The sequence below is a fragment of the Aquila chrysaetos genome, chromosome Z (assembly GCF_900496995.4).
Source record: "Aquila chrysaetos chrysaetos chromosome Z, bAquChr1.4, whole genome shotgun sequence".
Lineage (NCBI taxonomy): Eukaryota > Metazoa > Chordata > Aves > Accipitriformes > Accipitridae > Aquila > Aquila chrysaetos.
This window is the reverse complement of record NC_044030.1, coordinates 29985412-30003975: the sequence shown is the minus strand read 5'-3', so window position 1 is coordinate 30003975 and position 18564 is coordinate 29985412. Positions and strand designations below refer to the sequence as shown.

The window sequence follows — 18564 nt, the reverse complement described above, 5'->3', positions numbered from 1 at the left end:
TCAATTTGTAACCAAATATATTACCAAGGTACAAATGGTTTAACAGAAATGTGTATTTGCTTCAGTTTTCCCTCTTCTTCAAAGAGCTGATTATGGGCAGATGCCTTCCACATCTGCCATTACAATCAAGCATATGGTTAGAGGCAGCAGAAGATGTTCTTCTGCAAGAGGGCTTCCACCTACAAAGCAGAAGTTGGGATGCTCTACCTAAACAGATCTTCATCTACAGCTTTCAACTGAAACTTAACAATATTTGATGATCACCTTCTGAAGTTAGTTTAAATCAATTTCTGGTCAAGTGTTTTTCTTTGAAATGACTTAAAAATCACCTCCAGGTATTAGAAGAGAAAGCACTTCTGGATGAAAGAGAACATTTACGGAGGGAGCAACTTCCCACTTAATGCTTCAGAGCAAAACGTTGACAGCCCTTTTAATGTGGAAGAAATGATCCATTATGATTGCTGATTACTATGGAAACAAGTCTTTGCTGTAAAAAAGACTAAAGAATCACAGAAGCACAGAATAGTTGAGGGTAGAAAGGGAAGGGAACTCTGGAGGTCATCTTGTCCAAGCCCCCTGCTCAAGCAGGACCACCTAGAGCAGGTTGCCCAGGATGACGTCCAGATGGCTTGTGAATGCCTCCAAGGTGAGAGACTCCAAAATCTCCCTGGGCAACCTGTGCCAAAGCTCCGTCACTCACTCTCACAGCCTCCTGATGTTCAGAGCGAACCTCCTGCGTTTCAGTTTGTGCTCACTACCTCTCATCCTCAATCCCACAACCAGAGTTGTCTCAACTGATGGCAATACAATTACATTCTCCTCCAAATTTCAGCTGGTTTGGTCACTTAGGATAGCATGTAACCCACAAATGAGGATGCAAGAACATAATAAACTGTCCGCTTGCTTTAGGGTGAGAATATATTGAGGCAGCAGAAAATGAATCTATTCCAAAACCACAGTGCTGTCTGTCTATTTGGAGAACAAGGAAGAAAATCTAGTTCTTTCTTTCAATGCGCATTTGCAACATTCCCAGCATATAGTCACATCAAAATATTATCTTCAGTATGAAGGGGAAAAGAAATATACAAAGAACTGTTCCCCAACTACACACATTCAGACAATCAAAAGCCCTGAATTTACAAAACATGCTTCTAATTCTGCTCAATTTAACCTTAGAAAAGTTCAATGCAACAACTAGTAATAACTATGCCTTAATTCTTTCTTCCTTCTAAAAAAAGCATAATTTGGGAGAAACTTGCTGACCTCACTGGGTTATAGTAAAAGTTCTGAATCCACAATTTTAAGCATGCAGAATCTATTAATCTTGGCATGTATGTGACAGAAATAGGAGGGTCTACAAGCTTGAACAACCATTGTTCATTAGAATTTGGAAACCTTATAAAGACCTTCCACAAAAAGCATGAAGACTGAGAAATGAGATCAGCTGCATGACGTTTTATCTGTTCCTGCTTGTTTGTTACAGCAGAAGTTTTCAGATGCTTAGCAATTAAATCAGCTTTAAGCAGAGGTCTGAGGTATTTGGATTTTATTTCGTCTTTTTTTTTTTTTAAAGACCATTCTAAAGATGTTTCTGTGCAAAGCTAGGTGCTCTGTCTGGATTCCATCGAACAAAGCAGGCTGAGAGATACACTACTTCCACAGTAGTTCTGCTTTGTAAGTGTGAGGAACTATTTGCAACTGGACAGCCTACATTCCTCTACAGTCTGCACATTTAATAGGCACTCTTAAGGTACATGGGAAATTCTGTGTTTTCTAAATGTTTTTCACACCTGCTAATTTAAAAGCTGATCAGCTGCTATGCAAATTGAGGCCAAATGACAAACCTGTGTCCCATTTACTCCTCCATGGGAGGCATAGGGGGAAGGAAGCAAGTGCATGTATGTCCAAGCCTAAGTGTCTGTACAGGAGACTAACACATCAACCTCTATACTTTCTAGCAAGGTTCTTACAGGTTTTCTGGTTTGTCTGTTCCCAAGGGGATGCAATGTTAGATGCATGACTTTTTGAAAAATAACTGAAAGCTTCTAGTGCTTAACTTCATTCAGAGGTCATTTTCACACACATGCAGCCCCAGCTCAAGAGGTCTGCCAGCAGGGTGGGTCAGAAAAGTGATAGAAAGGAAAAGAAAAAAACCCATCCCATTCAACCTGATACTAAGACTCTCACTGTTTAGTGAGAATCTTTCAGAACAAATCTTTCAGAACAAAACCTCCTCATTTGACAAAAACAAAAGGGGGGGAGGGCATGGTGTTCATGTGGGCACAATAAGAAAGATCAAATACGAACAATTTTAAGTCCAACTGCAAACAGCAACACCCTTTAAACATTTGTCTAAAGTATTAGCTCACGGATTTTACCTTTTATGGGGAGGGGGGAGTATCTCAGCTGAGAGTAAGCAGAAGTTTTTGAAAATACTGTAAATGTTTTGAAATTCCAGCTGAATCTTTTAAATGGCTCTAAAGCAGAATCACATTGCAAATGAGAAGTGAACTTTAGGAAATGGTTGAATTACTAGAGCTTGCATGACATTATTTTCAACGTCTCTGTATATTATGACAGTGTGAAAAGTCGTATTTTCTCCTGCATTCCTAACTCAGTTACACAGAACACTCGGCATAGAGAAGGATCATTCACCACTTTATTTTTGCCTCATGTTTCAAAGCACAAGTTGATGTTGCACTCAGTGCAAGCTGCTTGCTTCTCAACTTTGACAGTACTGTTTTCATTGATCTCAGCTGCAGTTAGCAATTGAACATCCAGAAGCAGCCAGGATCTGCAATAACCAGCTAACAGAACAGAAGACTAAAAGAGAGTAAAACCTTCTTAAGTACCTGCTAGGTAGCTAATTGTGTTCCAAACCCCAACTTTGGAAAGAGAATCTTACCTAATGGCTACACAAAGGTCTTGTCCTTCTGCCAAAACCTGTGCATCTTTCTGACCATAACCCTCTGCAGGACCAGGTGGTATGAATAAAAGAGCTCTGTCAACCCAGGAAATTAAAAAATTAATGCTGCTTCACTAGTTCTCATGCAGTCAAACTTAAAAGCTATACAGACTGTGTGCCTGTGGCCAGCAGGCAAGTCAGCAGCAGATTCTGGTAGGGGCACATGTGAGCATACTCATAACCTCATCAAACTTTCACTTGGAAGGTAAAAATTCTCGTACTAACCCTGCCACCCACTACCAGTTTCAACAGGTGAGATGCTACAGATTCTTAGTGAAACAGTTGTAAGAACATACATAACAAGGAAGGAAAGGCGGTACAGGATGTTTTTCTTAAGGTGTCCACACAAAGTGCCTGTGGAGTCTGAAAGCCTTCAAAATAATCAGGAGGCGACCCACCACTTTCAAACTCTGTAAGTAACTCTCTCATGAGATCTGTCAAAATATCAGCATAGAGATTGGGGAAAAAAGACTATGTACCATAGAAAAATGAAATACAAGCAGTCCACTGCTTTGCATGAAAGACCAGAAATTAAGCTTTTAGCTCCAAAACATTTTTACATTGCTATCAGAATGTTCCTGCCACCCTACAAAAATAATAGTTAAAAAATTGCTCTGATAAATTAAACAAAAAAACTCTCTGGACTAAAACTGTACATGCAATAAAATGGGGAAGACACAGGAAAAAATCTGCAATATTATAGTCAGATTTGACATAAATCTTAAAAGAAATTAAGAATAACTTTTGTGAATAAAAAAAAAGTTGTCTTAGTGCAGCAACAACAGACTATATGCAGAGGATCCAGTATCTAACATTGTAGTCAGGAGATTTGTATGTCAAGAACCCAGATATTCTGCATCTTGGTATCTTAAAGCACTTCAAAGGTTAGGCATCATCACGTGTAATAGTCTCTGCTTTAGCTGATAACTGTTTTATGACTTCAAGGCAAAAGTCACAAGAACAGTTCCCCAAAACATTCTGTTCAAGAAACACTGACAATCCACACAGTTACAGTTCATGTAGTTTTCCTTCAATGGTGAATAAATTAAAATTAAAAGATAAATTAAATAATTAAAAGATAGATAAATTCTTAAGCAACATTCACAGAACAGAAAAACAGGCATATAAGACCTACTAGTATGAACAATTTAGAAAAAAACTGACAATAGTTTAAGGAACAGTATAATTAACAAAGCATTTGGCTACTTCTTTAAGTGGTAATTATGAAATCTAAAATAAAACTACACTAGGTACTTCCAATTCATTTTCTACCAATGTATAACAGGAGTTTAACTACCCCCCCTGAAATTGACTAACTGCTTAACTGAGAAGAAAGAAACATGTTTTGAAATGCAAAATTTCAAATGGATCCTTTTACTCCTCCCTTTGTTACCAGTCTTCTTTCAACTTGTCTTTGAACTTCCTTGTTTCTGTTCCTACACTCTCTTTCTGAATTCTCCACCAAAAAGCTGTTCCTAAATTCTTTAGTTTCTTCAGCAGTGGTAGTCACCACAAAGAACAAATGCTTTTATCATAACAGCACCTTCTGCAAAGCTGCATCTCATTATATGGCAACTTCTGTACCTGTTCTCCAGACTCAAGTACCACATTACAATATACAACACTTAGAACAATTTGTTTGAAACGTCATTCCCTGAAGAACTTTGCAGTCTCACTAAAATCACAGCTTGAGTTCTCATAGAAGGGAAAGAGAATGCAAAACATCCTGCTGTTTCATGAAAGTTCACAATGTGTTTCATACTTAGGCTCTTGAGCTTACGATCCAAGACAAGCATACCTAGTTCAGAGAAAGCAAGGGGCACAATCCACTGAAACCATCACAAAGTCCAACTGCTACAGCATTTCCTTCCCGGAGTTATGTTTTCAGGGAAGTAGTCCAAGAGTTGTCATTAAAGTTGGACACTTTAAAAGCAGCAAAATGTATAAAACTGTACACCAGTCAACTAAGCCAGAAGAAAAGCGTCAATGCACTTCATATACTGAGGACTACTTCCACTCTTGCAATAGAGTGCCAGATGTAATCATGGTACCACGTCACTTACCACCCCTAAACTGTCATCCTCATCACCACTGCCAGGCAGGCTCTGAAATCATGACAGTGATAGTTACCCAGCCACAGCCTACCTTCTGACAGACAAGCAACCAAGCACAATTCTTCTGCCTCATCCCTCTCCTGTGCAAGGACAGGTTAATCGTCCAGCACTTCCCCAAAGTCTCTGGGAAGACAGGATGAAGTGCTGCCAATATAACCAGACTACCTCTGCACTTACTCCCCCAGGTTTCCCTATGATGTCACATTTCTGCTTGCACTCCTCACAAGATAACCTTGCAGGCAAGTTTTCAATACTGAGCACCTTGTAACAGTGTTATACTACAATACTGAAACAAGAATACACACTTTAAAGAGCTACTATTATGAAAGTACTGTTAAAACTGAAAGTAAGACAACAGTTAAAACTTTTCTGGTTTTTAACATAGTTTTGAATAGCATTGACACAACAGACAGCACAAATAATCTAATTGCATAGAATGCTTTGTAGTCTGTACAAATACTAACAATGCTGACTTGACTTGTACCATATGTGGCATCCTGTATGTCCTTGGACAGGAGGAATAGACAAGTTTCAAAGAGAAAAACTGAAAACTCAGAAGTCAGGACAGAGTTTAGTTATGTGAAACCCACAGACATAAATCAAATTAGGCTGCTGTAGAAATTTATGATGGGAACATGTCACAGAGTACTAAGTTTACATAACAGTATGAAAGTCAGTGATTAGACAGGGAAGAATGTCTCTGAAAACTACAGAAAAGACAAATCAGTAGAAATAGAAAAAGGTCAAGATGCGTAACGTAAGATAAGGAGGGCAACTTGCAAAAGTTCTAAAAAATCACCCAGAAGGAGCTTTGATATAGGAGGAACTGGAAAAAGCACAAAATGTACCTGGCGTGAGATAAAGATTATAACAATTAAATTGTTAAATAATATAACAAAGATTATAACAAATTGTAACAATTTCTGTGATGATCACACATCACAATATTTAACCTGCAGTCTCCTACGTTACACAAGATGTTTTAAAAGTTAAGACTGTAAAAGGACAAGAAGCTGCAGATGTTGCTCACAGGAGAAAAACAGCAGTAGAAAAAAGGGTCAGGTAACTGCTATAACACCGAAGAGCTGAACTGTGTTCATTAAACAGTCTTTTCTTACCCAGAACTGAGAAAATAAAAAGCTGTTCTGTTTGTATGGCTATAGCAAAAACTAAACCACAGCACAGAAGTTTCTTGAGCATTCTTGGAAGATCACCCTTTAAGCATGCAATGGTTCAGTACCATACATATTGCTTTAACTGTTCAATTTTCTTTCTCCCTTTATCTCAGATGTGCCAGAATTCTTTGCTACTATGACTAGATCTGCTATCCCATCCAACACAAGTACCAAAACATCTACATCTCTCACTGCACCACCTTTTTTTTTTTTTGAAAAAAATTTCTTTCACTCTGTCCTGGTTTCAGCTGGGATAGAGTTAATTGTCTTCCTAGTACCTGGTACAGTGCTATGTTTTGAGTTCAGTATGAGAACAATGTTGATAACACTGATGTCTTCAGTTATTGCTAAGTAGTGTTTAGACTAAAGTCAAGGATTTTTCAGCTTCTCATGCCCAGCCAGCGAGAAAGCTGGAGGGGTGCAAGAAGTTGGCACAGGACAGAGCCAGGGCACCTGACCCAAACTGGCCAACGGGGTATTCCATACCATGTGATGTCACATCTAGTATATAAACTGGGGGGAGTGGGGGCTGGGAATCGCTGCTCGGGGACTAACTGGGTGTCGATTGGCGGGTGGTGAGCAATTGCGCTGCACATCATTTGTACATTCCAATCCTTTTAATATTGCTGTTGTCATTTTATTAGTGTTATCATTATTAGTTTCTTTTTTTCTGTTCTATTAAACCATTCTTATCTCAACCCACGAGTTTTACTTCTTTTCCTGATTTTCTCCCCCATCCCACTGGGTGGGGGGGAGTGAGTGAGTGGCTGCGTGGTGCTTAGTTGCTGGCTGGGGTTAAACCACGACACACTCATCCTCCTTTCAGCCTGGGCATTACTGACTACCTGAGGCATATTGCAAAATAATGCAAGATTGATAACATGAAGTTAAACTTTCAGGCAGTAACTGAGGCCAACAAGCATGTTAATGATAATCTACATCTCACTGAAGACTTCTTTTTAATAGCAAGTATTAATGCTATCCAGACAGGACACTTCAGCTTCCTCATCTATCAGAAGACTCAAATATTCACTCATTTCTTAAGCTGGACAGCAAGCAGGTGTCATGTATCAGAAATCTCAGAACTCCAGGTAAAGCTTATCTGGGAAATATGAAGGACGTGGTTGCCACATTGATTAAGTACACCAACTTCCCAGGGTGAATCCTTTTGCCTTTTCTCTTCCCACCAGCTCAACTGCATATGCAAGATATGAATTCCATCTCTAGCATTTCCACTACTGCAAAAGCCCACAAAGGCTTAGCCCATCCTTTTGTGACACTGCCTCAATGATAAGTCAATATATTCACAAGAACATTGCCAGAACATGGTTTACTTTGCCTTTGAAAAACAGAGTTCTTAGAACAGGGAGACTGCCCACAGTGTGACACTACCACATTCAGTTACATTCAGGAGACTTTTCCTCAATAGCATTGTTTAAACCTTATTCTAGAAGTTTACACAGCTCTCAGATAATTACTGCATGGAAAGGATTCTTTTGTTCTCTGTTTAAAAGACAAACAAAGCAGACTTCAGACATACTTTTTGGTGTTGCTAATTTCAAGGAAGCAACAAGTTGGTTTAGCTAGTAGCCAGAACCCAAACTTCCCAAGCAGGTGCAAAAACAAGCTAAAATTGGAATACAGCAAACAGCTGGAAGCAGGCCTTGCAGCAAACCACTAGGTTTGTGCAGGCATTTTAAGATCTTCCAATCTCCATCCAACTCTAGTGAAATTACAGCTTTGTACACTCTGGCTTGACAGCAATCCCAGCAGTGGAATGTGGAGTGGACACATTCCCGATTCATAAGTCACCTTGAAGAAGCAGTGAGGGTTTACTATAAAAGCTTCCTAATCATTCATAGCAATTAAAATCAAGGCTGTTGACCAGAAATCCAGTTACTTACCATTTTAAAGAGAAAAAATGGTTTAAGTAATTTACTAAGTAAAAGCAGGGGGAGAGCCAAAAACTACCTTTAAGGAGATAAAAAGGGGAGCAAGAAGACAGAATCATGAGTGAAGTCAGAGGGAGCTGCCTCTGCTGCAGACCTCCGTCTCCTTTGCCAGGGCACTGCCTCCACATATCCAGAGCATCCTCAGGACCTGCTCTGTTCAGGAGCAAGCAGAGTAGCACACTGCCAGTAAAGCAAACATGGAAGACATGACCCAGCCAGCTCCACACAGGCATACCAACATGCTGGATGAAGCATAGGCAGAACTTTCAACTAAGGAGTGCTTATCCTCATCTAGCACAGTTTTGCAATAGTAGACAAGGTCTGAAAAGTTTCAAAGCAATCTTCATTTTCTAGTCTATTAAGATCAGTAACAGACACGACCTGGGGTCAAAGGGAAGATAAAACAGAATTATGACAGGATTTAACAAGAGCAGGTGAAGGGCAAATAAAGTGACAGACGAAATTCACTGCCAGTAACTACAAAAGAAGCCACACAAGGAGAAAAATAATCCCAGCTACACTTCTGGACCAAAAGCTTCCTTTTGCTTCCTGACCCTTAAAAGGAAATTGTCTCTTTGCAAAGCTTCTGATAGGAGTAACAGAGGAACATTCAGAATTAGCAGAAAAGGACTACAGAACAAGACTGAAAACGCTGTACACTCAGAGTTTGCCAGTACCTTGAAAACTGCATTCTTAACAGCCTGTAATTAGAGTCACAGAACAGTGATAAAGTAGAGCGGGGTCAGGGGAGGTGGGTGGGTTGGAGAAAACTTAGACTTGGACTCTTCAGCTTAGAAATTAGATGACTGAGTGAATATCATGAGTGCCACAAAGGCAGCAGACAAAGAAAAGTTACTCAATGTGCCTCAAAAAAAGTCCAGTCCACTGAACACAATGTGCCTGATACAACTTCCAGCTCAGAAAGTCCCTCACCAGGACTTTCTGAAGCTTGGGTCATATGATAGGATGAATTACTTAGCTTGTGCTTCACTCAAACTCCGTTCTTAAGCATCTACTGAGGGCCACGAGTAGCAACCAGGTATGATCTAGACTGACCTAGGACTAACCTGTACCCGACAAAATAAGAACAATTTGTTCCAAAACCACTGTTCACCTTCCACAAACATCCCTCCAGACTTTAAGTCCAGTTGTACATAGGTTCCAGGTTTTGGAAAGCACTTCAGTACCTTTGCATACAGTCAGTAAAGCTGCAAGACAGAACAGGACATCACCAGCAGGACCGACAGCAGTCCCTCTCAGTGTAGGACACCCGTTAACCGACATTGTGTGGCTTACTGGGCACAAGCAGTTTTCCACAACCCTAGCAGGCCTATCACAGACTGCTAAGTGCCTGAACAGGGCAAAGGAAACCTCCTGGCACAAAGCCAGATAGAATCTATGAGACACCTTCCCCCGACTTTGAAAGTAGTCTGCTTGATTACCAGTTTTTCTTTTTGCACTACCCATGCAGCACTTTGCAAAATACAGCCTTTCTGAGCACAACAGCAATGTAAGTAAAAAGATTCTGCCCCATTAAGCAATAAAGCACGGCATGTTACTTCCTGGTTTAGAAGCCAGGTACCAAGCCTATGACTTTCCTCAACACGACCAAGGGTCAGATGTTGATTTCTAGCAGGATACAAGGACTGAGGAAATTCTGAACTTTCTTTAGATTGCTGAACACTTAGCACATGACAGACTATTCTGTGCTCGGGTACCTGGAAACTGAAACTACAGGAAAGAACAGCAGATAAGGTTAAGGCTGGAGAAGCCGAGAGAGAAGAATGCAGCAAACAAAATATTATGTACATCCTCTGGAAGTGATGTCTTTGTTTCTCCTCCTCCTCAAGACACCCAGAGGTGATGGATGGTAAGATGAGTTGGAATGTAGGGGAACATTATTAGGAGTTAGGATCTGAGTACCAAGGAAATAAACAAGGGTATATGTGGCCAAGGCTGAACATTAGGAAAAAAGGAACTGAAGAGAACACCTCACAAACACAAGTTCAACCCAGGGACTAATAATAAAAGGTTCCCACTTCTGCCAATAATGGGATGTTACGACAAGTTCAAAGTATCCTTTAATAAGAACCCAAAACAGAGCCGCTCTCAATACAGTCTCTCAGAAGCCATTGGAAAGACTGGAATACCCTGCTTAATGCTCCTAATAGTCCTATGTCTAGATCTCCTTTCAAGAGCTACTTTGAGAGAGAAAAGCACAATCCAGATTTTATAACTCAAGTACTATCAGCAGCCTGCTTCAATAAGCCATTTAATATTAGTTCTCCTAGAGTCAAATGTCTAAGCTATGCTCCGGATTTCTAGACACAGATCCTCACTTACCTAACTCCCAACGTTTTCTACAATATGTTCGTAACAGAAGCAGCATCTTGTGATGGGAAACTCCCCCATTTTTTACAGGAAATTGTTTCTCTCCAATACTGGCAACCATACTACGAAGCTTATGAGAATGAACTCCAAGTTAAAAATAATGGTGATGCTAAAATGTTTTTAATGAAAGTCCAGCTGGAAAAAAAAAAAGTGTAGTCAGATGTTTAGTTCTGCAGGACAGGGTTAATACACTTCTGTGAAATGACAAAATGTTTTTGGGTGATAAGGGCAATTCAGGTTTTCTGCTTTTTACTTGATAAGAAAGAAAAGCTATCTAATATTCATCATATGCCTTGAACACAGTTTACATCATATTTGTGCATATCAAACATGAAGCAAAAAGCACCAAACATGTACTAGTACTGTAAGCACAGGAGGAAAGCACTAGGGCTACACGAGCAAACCATACAGCAGAGCCTGGTAAAAATTACATTCAGCAGCTGAGGTTGGCGTCTACCAGCCAGCAAGCTTATGCTTTGCAATATTGAGGGTTCGGAGGGAAGGATCAATAGGCTCAAAATGAGAGGCCTCTAGCTTCAGTCTCCTGAATAGTGAGGATTACTCAAAACTGCAGGTACAGAGTGGAAACCAAGCTATTCCTTTGATTCATGAACAAACTGAATCACATAAATAAAGGTAAAGTTCAAAAAAATATCTGCACATTGAGGCCACTGCATCTGTGCGTTTGCATTCAAATACAAATTCACTTTGCATTACTGTAGATCTGCGTGCAACAGAAAATAAAAGCTTTTCTTCCTGAAATAACAAGTTATTCTCTTTTTCTCCCTCTCCCAAGTTCCCAAGTATATGTTCCTCCATCATTGATGCTATCTCTATCATTATCTCCACGTGGGGAATTTTTTTAACAGCCAAAAGTATAAATAAATCAATGCCATCATTATTTATTTACTTTTACAAAGCACTTGCTTACTGTGTGGGTCTGTCCAAAATTTAATCTATATCCCAATATCCCAATCTATCTATATCCCAATAGCTCCCCAAAGACTATCAAAACAGATTACTAGTTACAGCAAATAATGTTTCAGATTATTGAAAAAATAAAAGAGCTCTATATTCAACATTGTAGCAGCCAGCAGCCCTCCCTCTTACTCAGTGCTCCTAGCAATCTACCCAACAGGTACAATGGATGAAGAGAGGCGGAAACAAACACTACCTAGAAGTTACTACACAGATTGAAAAGAAGTGGTTGCAACCTCTTTGCTTTCATTTCTTGATCCCATGTTAGGGCAGCACTGCCACTGAGGGAAACACTACCAGCCCTCCCACATACTGTAGGTATGCATCTGTAAGAACACCCAGTGAACCTGGACAAGGTATTTACCTCCATTAACACTAATGCTAGTTAAATTGCAGTGGTTCATTCATCCAACTTAGGAGCAAGGTGGTCAGACGCCAGGTGATAATGGGCATCTTTTTCTGCTATTCCAGCTGCAGCTTAAGCGTGCATGAAGTTATGACCTTAGAAACATGGTTAGTTTTTAGGACATTCCTTATACTATTTCTAGATAGCTAATAAAGGGGTGGATGCCTGATTCAGAGCTTCATGACATGAAGTAGAGAAAACATACACACACAAACCAAATGCTTTATGAACTCTGAAAAGACCAAAGCTGTCCTTATCTGCCTTTATGCGACCAATGCCAGTCAAACACTCAAAACCACAAACCAAAACAGCTCTTGCAGCATGTCCTGATTTCACCTTCCTCCCCTGTTTTGCCACAAAGGTCCCACAGCCTGACACTCAGTACAAAGAGACTGCCCACTGCTGAAACACTCCTAGCAATGGATGGAGAGATGGTGTTCTTTACTCTGAAGAGACTGTGCATCAGCATGGTAAAAGCTTCCTGGAGGGACCACCTACCTGAGAGTTCATGAAAAAGTCCCACACCCACTCATTCCAGTGAAAAATTGATCCCTTCAAATATATTTCATAAAATTTTCTTCAAACAATACCGATGTCTTGGATAAGCCACAGCACTCTGAAAAGGCTCAAAATGGGCCAATTTTCGCCATAGTACAAAATACAAGATGGGTCACCTAGAGCAACACCAACTGATCCTTACAAATACAAGAGTTCTTAATCATTTCTGCTTAGTATGCAAACTAAACACTACTCAGAAAGGAGCACTTCCTTACCCATGCACTCTTCCAGAGACATGGTTTCACTGATGAGCAAAGTTTATTACTCTCCATTCCTGCCAACAACCTTGCTGACCTCTGTCCTTACATGAAAACACGTAACAAAGCTCCCTCTGTCCTTGTGATGGATGTGACTGCCTTCTGAAGTTTACGCTGAACATCACAGCCATTGACATTTGACCACAAGATAGGTATTAGACAGATGCAATCCACTTAAAAGATTCTTGCAAAAATACACACAAAAATCTAGGTACTGCATTTACAAAAAAATAGACAAAGCGCAGCAATTTTATCAAATGACAAGAGCACTAGGTCACTTATAAGTAGCTTTTACTGCAAATCACAGATCAGTCTGAACACTACTGTTTACATTCCATTTATACAGCTGGATTATTTCTGCATCTTTCTTAGTCCTGCAGTTGCTTTCTGTCTGCTGTGTGGAAAAAAAAACCCCAACAAAACACAAACAAAACACCACCACCACAAAAACCCCACAACTTTCTGGAAGCCTTCTGGGCAAAGTTAAAAATCTGAAACCCCCAAAAGCTAAGCAAAAGAGATGATATATCAATCTCTCTCTATGTCAAAAGGTTTTGGTTTAGCATTTCATTTTGAATTTCATAATTTTATTTTCTTTACAATTCCACAGTTTTCCCCCATGGTAAACTTACAAGTGTATACAGTATCCTAAGATTTCTGACTAGTGAGTAATATAGAGAACATCAGTAGGATTCATAGCCTTTACCTAGATCCTTCTGTACATACACATTTCTTTATTCAAAATAATGGCTGCTGTGCAGCTCATTTTCAATTTTACATGCAAGCTATAGGATGAGGAACCCAGAAAAAACTGCCTTTGGGATCAAATACATTATCCTTTTCAGCTGTAGAACTTTTCTAGGCAGCAAACTGCTTAAGTCATAAGTAATTACACACAAAACAATACAAGGTGCTGAGCTCACTTTCCTCCCCTACATGAGCTTTTTCACCCAGCTCTTCATACACCTCACCTTGCCCCAGGACACCCTATGTAAAGTAGTTGTGTTTCCTTTTTCAAGCATCTGCCTTGGAGTTGTGATGAAATTACGAGCTTAGATTCCTTGTGCAGTCAAAGGAGAGATAAGCACATACAGATAAGCAATGTTTGTGTGCATTGGTTATCTGCGTAAATAATTCCAGATTTCTTTATTCCAGGCCACCTCGTATTGGGTTTACGTGGCAAGGTTTTGGTAGCTGAGGGCTACAGGGGTGGCTCCTGTGAGAAGCTGTCAGAAGCTTCCCTTATATCCAACAGAGCCAATGCCAGCTGGCTCCAAGATGGACCCGCTGCTGGCCAAGGCCGAGTCCATCAGCGACAGTTGTAGCGCCTCTGTGACAACATATTTAAGAAGGGGTAAAAACTGCTGTGCAACAGCAGCTAAGAGAGAAGAGCAAGGGAAGCAACTCTGCAGACCCCAAGGTCAGTGAAGAAGGAGGGGGAGGAGATGCTCCAGGCGCCGGAGCAGAGATTCCCCTGCAGCCCGTGGGGAAGACCATGGTGAGGCAGGCTGTCCCCCTGCAGTCCAGGGAGGTCCACGGTGGAGCAGATATCCCAGATATCCACCTTGCAGTCTGTGCAGGACCCCACACCAGAGCAGGTGGATGCCTGGAGGAGGCTGTGACCCCGTGGGAAGTCTGTGCTGGAGCAGGTTCCTGGCAGGACCTGTGGCGCCATGGAGAGGGGCCCACACTGGTGCAGGTCTTCTGGCAGGACTTGTGGCCCTACAGGGAACCCATGCTGGAGCAGTCTGCTCCTGAAGGACTGCACGTGTGGAAAGGTCCCATGCTGGAGCAGTTCGTGAAGAACTGCAGCCCGTGGGAAGGACCCATGCTGAAGAAGTTCGTGAAGGACTGTCTCCCGTGGGAGGGACCCCACGGTGGAGCAGGGGAAGAGTGAGGAGTCCTCTCCCTGAGGAGGAAGGAGCGGCAGAGACAAGGTGTGGCGAGCTGACCCCAACCCCCATCCCCTGTTCCCCTGCACTGCCGGGGGGAGGAGGTGGAGAGAACTGGGAGTGGGGTTGAGCCTGGGAGGGAGGGAGGGGTGGGGGGAAGGTGTTCTAAGCTTTGGTTTTATTATCCTACTCTTAACTTTTGATTAACAATGAATTAAATTAATTTCCCCAAGCTGAGTCTGTTTTGCCTGTGACCGTACTTACTCCTCCCCTGTCCAGTTGAGGAGGGGAAGTGATAGAGTGACTTTGGTGGGCACCTGTCATCCAGCCAAAGTTAACTCACCACAACATAATAACCTTCTTTCTCCACAGGATTTCATTTTAGTTTCCATAGTTTCTAATTTTTTATGTTCTGCACAAAAGAACTGCACTCTGGAATTTTCTTCATGTCTCCTAATTCAGTAATAGGCTACAGAAGTAATCAGCACACTTTTCTTTCTAATGGATTTCTTGATGTTTCCTTCTCTGTAGTTGCCAATTCTCAACTTCTGGTATTTTTTTCTTTGAACTTAAGGTATTTCATTTCCTAGTGGTCTTGCCTGGCTACTTATTACCGACTCTCACTCTGTTCCATCAGGAGTTCCCCCAGTCCCATCACACTCTTACCTTTCTCAAACAAGACCCAGCTCTCCCAAACACTCCTATTACCATAGCTCCTTGTGCTCCAACTGATACTCATGGTAACATCTGAAAGCAAAAGCAGCAACACAGATGCACGTCAGCCAGTACGAGTCACATATCCACATAGCTCAGCAGTTTTCAGTTGTTCATCTAGCAGCTTAGCAGCAAAAATACCCATTTCAATTCAAACTCTATCAGATACATGAAGACTTTGAGAAAGAGGGCGAGTTACTGCAGTTATACCCAGTCTATAAGGTCATTTTAAGTGACTAACTCCTTCTGATGGGGACTGCTATTACGAGTATCTTTATACAACTGAACAATTACCACTTTTGCTTTTAATGAAGGCACACCTGTACCCAATCCAGAACACAGGACTCTCAGATTTATACACAATGTATACACACAGATTTAAAAACATACATATAGTCTAGTTTACTTTTAAGGCATATTTCAGTTGAAGCCAAGATCTCATGAAATAGTGGGTAGAACTGGAAGAGAAGTATTTAAGTAGCCAGGTCACCCAGTCCCAATAACAAGTCATTAGCAAGTAGAGTTATATATCGTAGACAAAGTTCACAAAAAAGCCCATACAGTCTACAATGCATTCAACACACATAAAGCTACATTGCTGCAGAGCCAGTTACCTCCTCAGCAGTACCTCTTTTTACACCTTAAATAATGCACTGAGGCAATCAGAAGTCAAGGAACGTGACATCTTTTTAAGAGATACAGAGGTGACTGTTTTAGATATTGAGGTATGTAAGTTTGTGTGCCTGTCTGTGAGCATTCCCACATGCACAGGGTGTTTGTCTCCAGCAGCAAATGAACAATTGAAAATATGCAAGGCAAAAGAGTGTTAGAACCTAAGACACTGGATTTCTCACCAGTTGTGCATGTTTTGAACTCTCAGCCCTTGTTTGAGAGCATCAGTATGCTAATAACAGTAGTAACAGCAGTGGGAAAATAGAGAATATTCAACAGAAATGTAAATGTATATTTAAAGGAGAATTTGAATGAACAACAACCCTGTGACTTGTGAGATACCGATCTTTGTTTCAGCACACTACCCTTTTCTCAGGGCTGCTCCTACTTCAACAGCCTCTGGGTCATCTCCAAAAGCAAAAGGAAGCCTTCTAGTAGCCTCTCTATAGTAATGAAGATCAGCCACCGGACTTTTGGAAGTCTACAGGAATAGTATCTCTTGCCTCCCTGTTTCCAAATACATATCTCACAGTGCAAGAGCACATATGCTTCCTTTAATGTAGGCATAAACAAATGAAATCAACAAACACAGACCAATACACCACAGATCAATTCTCTTTTCATGATACTTGATTTGCAAAGTTGAAGCATGAGTGTTCGTGGTTGATGATAAGAATTATGCCTACACTTCTGGTGACAGTAAAGCAAATCTGCTCCTGAAAACCTATGTGCTTCTGCTCTATTTCACAATGTTTTCTGCAAAGTAACATCTGCATTGCCTAGGTGAGTAAACTTCAAATTTAAGTACTCACTACCAAAGCTTTTGCAACACAAAATATGCCATAGCCGGAGCAAAACTCCAGGAGTTCAGACATAACCAGAGATCAGCCAGCCACATTTCTTTTTTATATATATACACAAACCAAGATCCACTTTCCCTTCTTTTTGTGTCATTAATTAATAACAATAGCAGTTTGCTTCACATGCAAAAGCCTTCCTTGTTAACAACATAAAAACAAAGTTCTAAGCCCAATTTTGACAGCATTCATACAAAATCCTCACAGGGAATCCAAACAGTGGGAGCAAGACAGCGTTTTGTTTACCAGAGCTCAGAATCACTTTCACAGCCCGGAAACATGTCTCCCAGAGGTGTTTCTTCAACCTCAGCTTGCTAACAATATTTTCCATTGAGACCTCCGGATAGCCCTGGAGAAGAGATATCCACATGTCCTGGTTTCCTCTCTCCTAAGGCTACGCGACAGCGCTCTCATTTTGATGCCACTGCTCCTATGATGACAAAAACAGTTCCATTGGCCACAAGAATGCTGAACGTAATAATCTGCAAGAGGTGCAATTCAGCCCACCAAAGTATTTTGATTACACTTTGAAATTTGTTGCTTCAGCAATAGCCTTGAAAAGGACAAGCTTAATTGGGTTGGGAGGTAGGAAAAACAAGGAAAAAGCCTGGAAAGCCATGAGATCAAATCCAGGAAGCTCCAGCATGACTTGTCAAATGAGCTGACAGGAGCACAAAATTTTTGAACACAAGGAGCAACAAAACCAAGACAGCAAAAGCTAGGCACAGCAAGATAAAGGCATAAATCACAAATGTTCTGTAGGAAGTTGCCTCTTAATTTAATCACATGGACTGCCAGGACAAGGGGGCTGAAGTATTCCAAAAAGGTACCATGTGGGCCCACAACATGGCTGGAAATTTCTTTTCAATACCAAACATAACTGTTAGGAACTTTGAATTTCAAGCACCTCTGAGCTGGTGGTCTACATAAGAGAACAGGCAAGTATATTGGTAAGCAGTGATTCTCCAGGTGAACTATGACTATAACCCATGAATAATGGGTTATCAGGCCAAAATGTTCTTATCAATGACTTACCCTGTTTCTCAGAACAGGATAAATTCTCCCAGAATGAGCAATTCAAAGTCACTTTCATGTCTGAGAAGACCATCTTTACCACTTTAGCTATACTGATTAAGTTAGCACAGCATAACTTTCTAGCACAGACAAACCATAAGCCATAACTCCAAAGATACTGGATAATAAATACCAAACCGTGTCAGTACACAGACATTCAACAGAAGTCATCCCAACTGTACTAATGAGTATTTAAGTATTTTCATCTATTGGTCTCTATAGAGATGATAAAATCTTTAGTGGTTATTCTAGGCCCTCCCTCTACAGAGATGCAATAAAACTTAGCCAGCATTTCTTCTCCAAATTGTATAAATTCATGATCTTTAGAAGATTAAAATTAAAAATAGTTCAGTAGGCAATCATTATGGTATCTCTTTGCTGGACCATCTGCCTTAATTTTAAAATCCCTTGAGACAGAAAAGGCCTCCAAAACTAGACATGGTGCCTTGAAAACAAAGCTCTCCTATGGCCTTGTACAATCATAGAATGATTTCCTATGTCTTGCCTTCTGATGCAGACTATTAGACTTCTTTGCTACTCCTCTTTTTGTCACTGCTAC

At 40.8% G+C, this 18564-nt stretch overlaps 1 protein-coding gene and 1 long non-coding RNA gene across 2 annotated transcripts in view; both read right to left on the bottom strand.

Moving 5' to 3' along the window:
* RNF38 (ring finger protein 38) overlaps positions 1-18564 on the bottom strand; it is a 138951-nt gene that overhangs the window by 107061 nt on the left and 13326 nt on the right.
* LOC121232710 lies at positions 11335-14094 on the bottom strand. The gene is made up of 3 exons (XR_005931650.1): positions 13012-14094; positions 12825-12828; positions 11335-11618 (listed from the first exon to the last, which is right to left on the bottom strand). It is a non-coding gene; the product is annotated as an uncharacterized LOC121232710 (long non-coding RNA).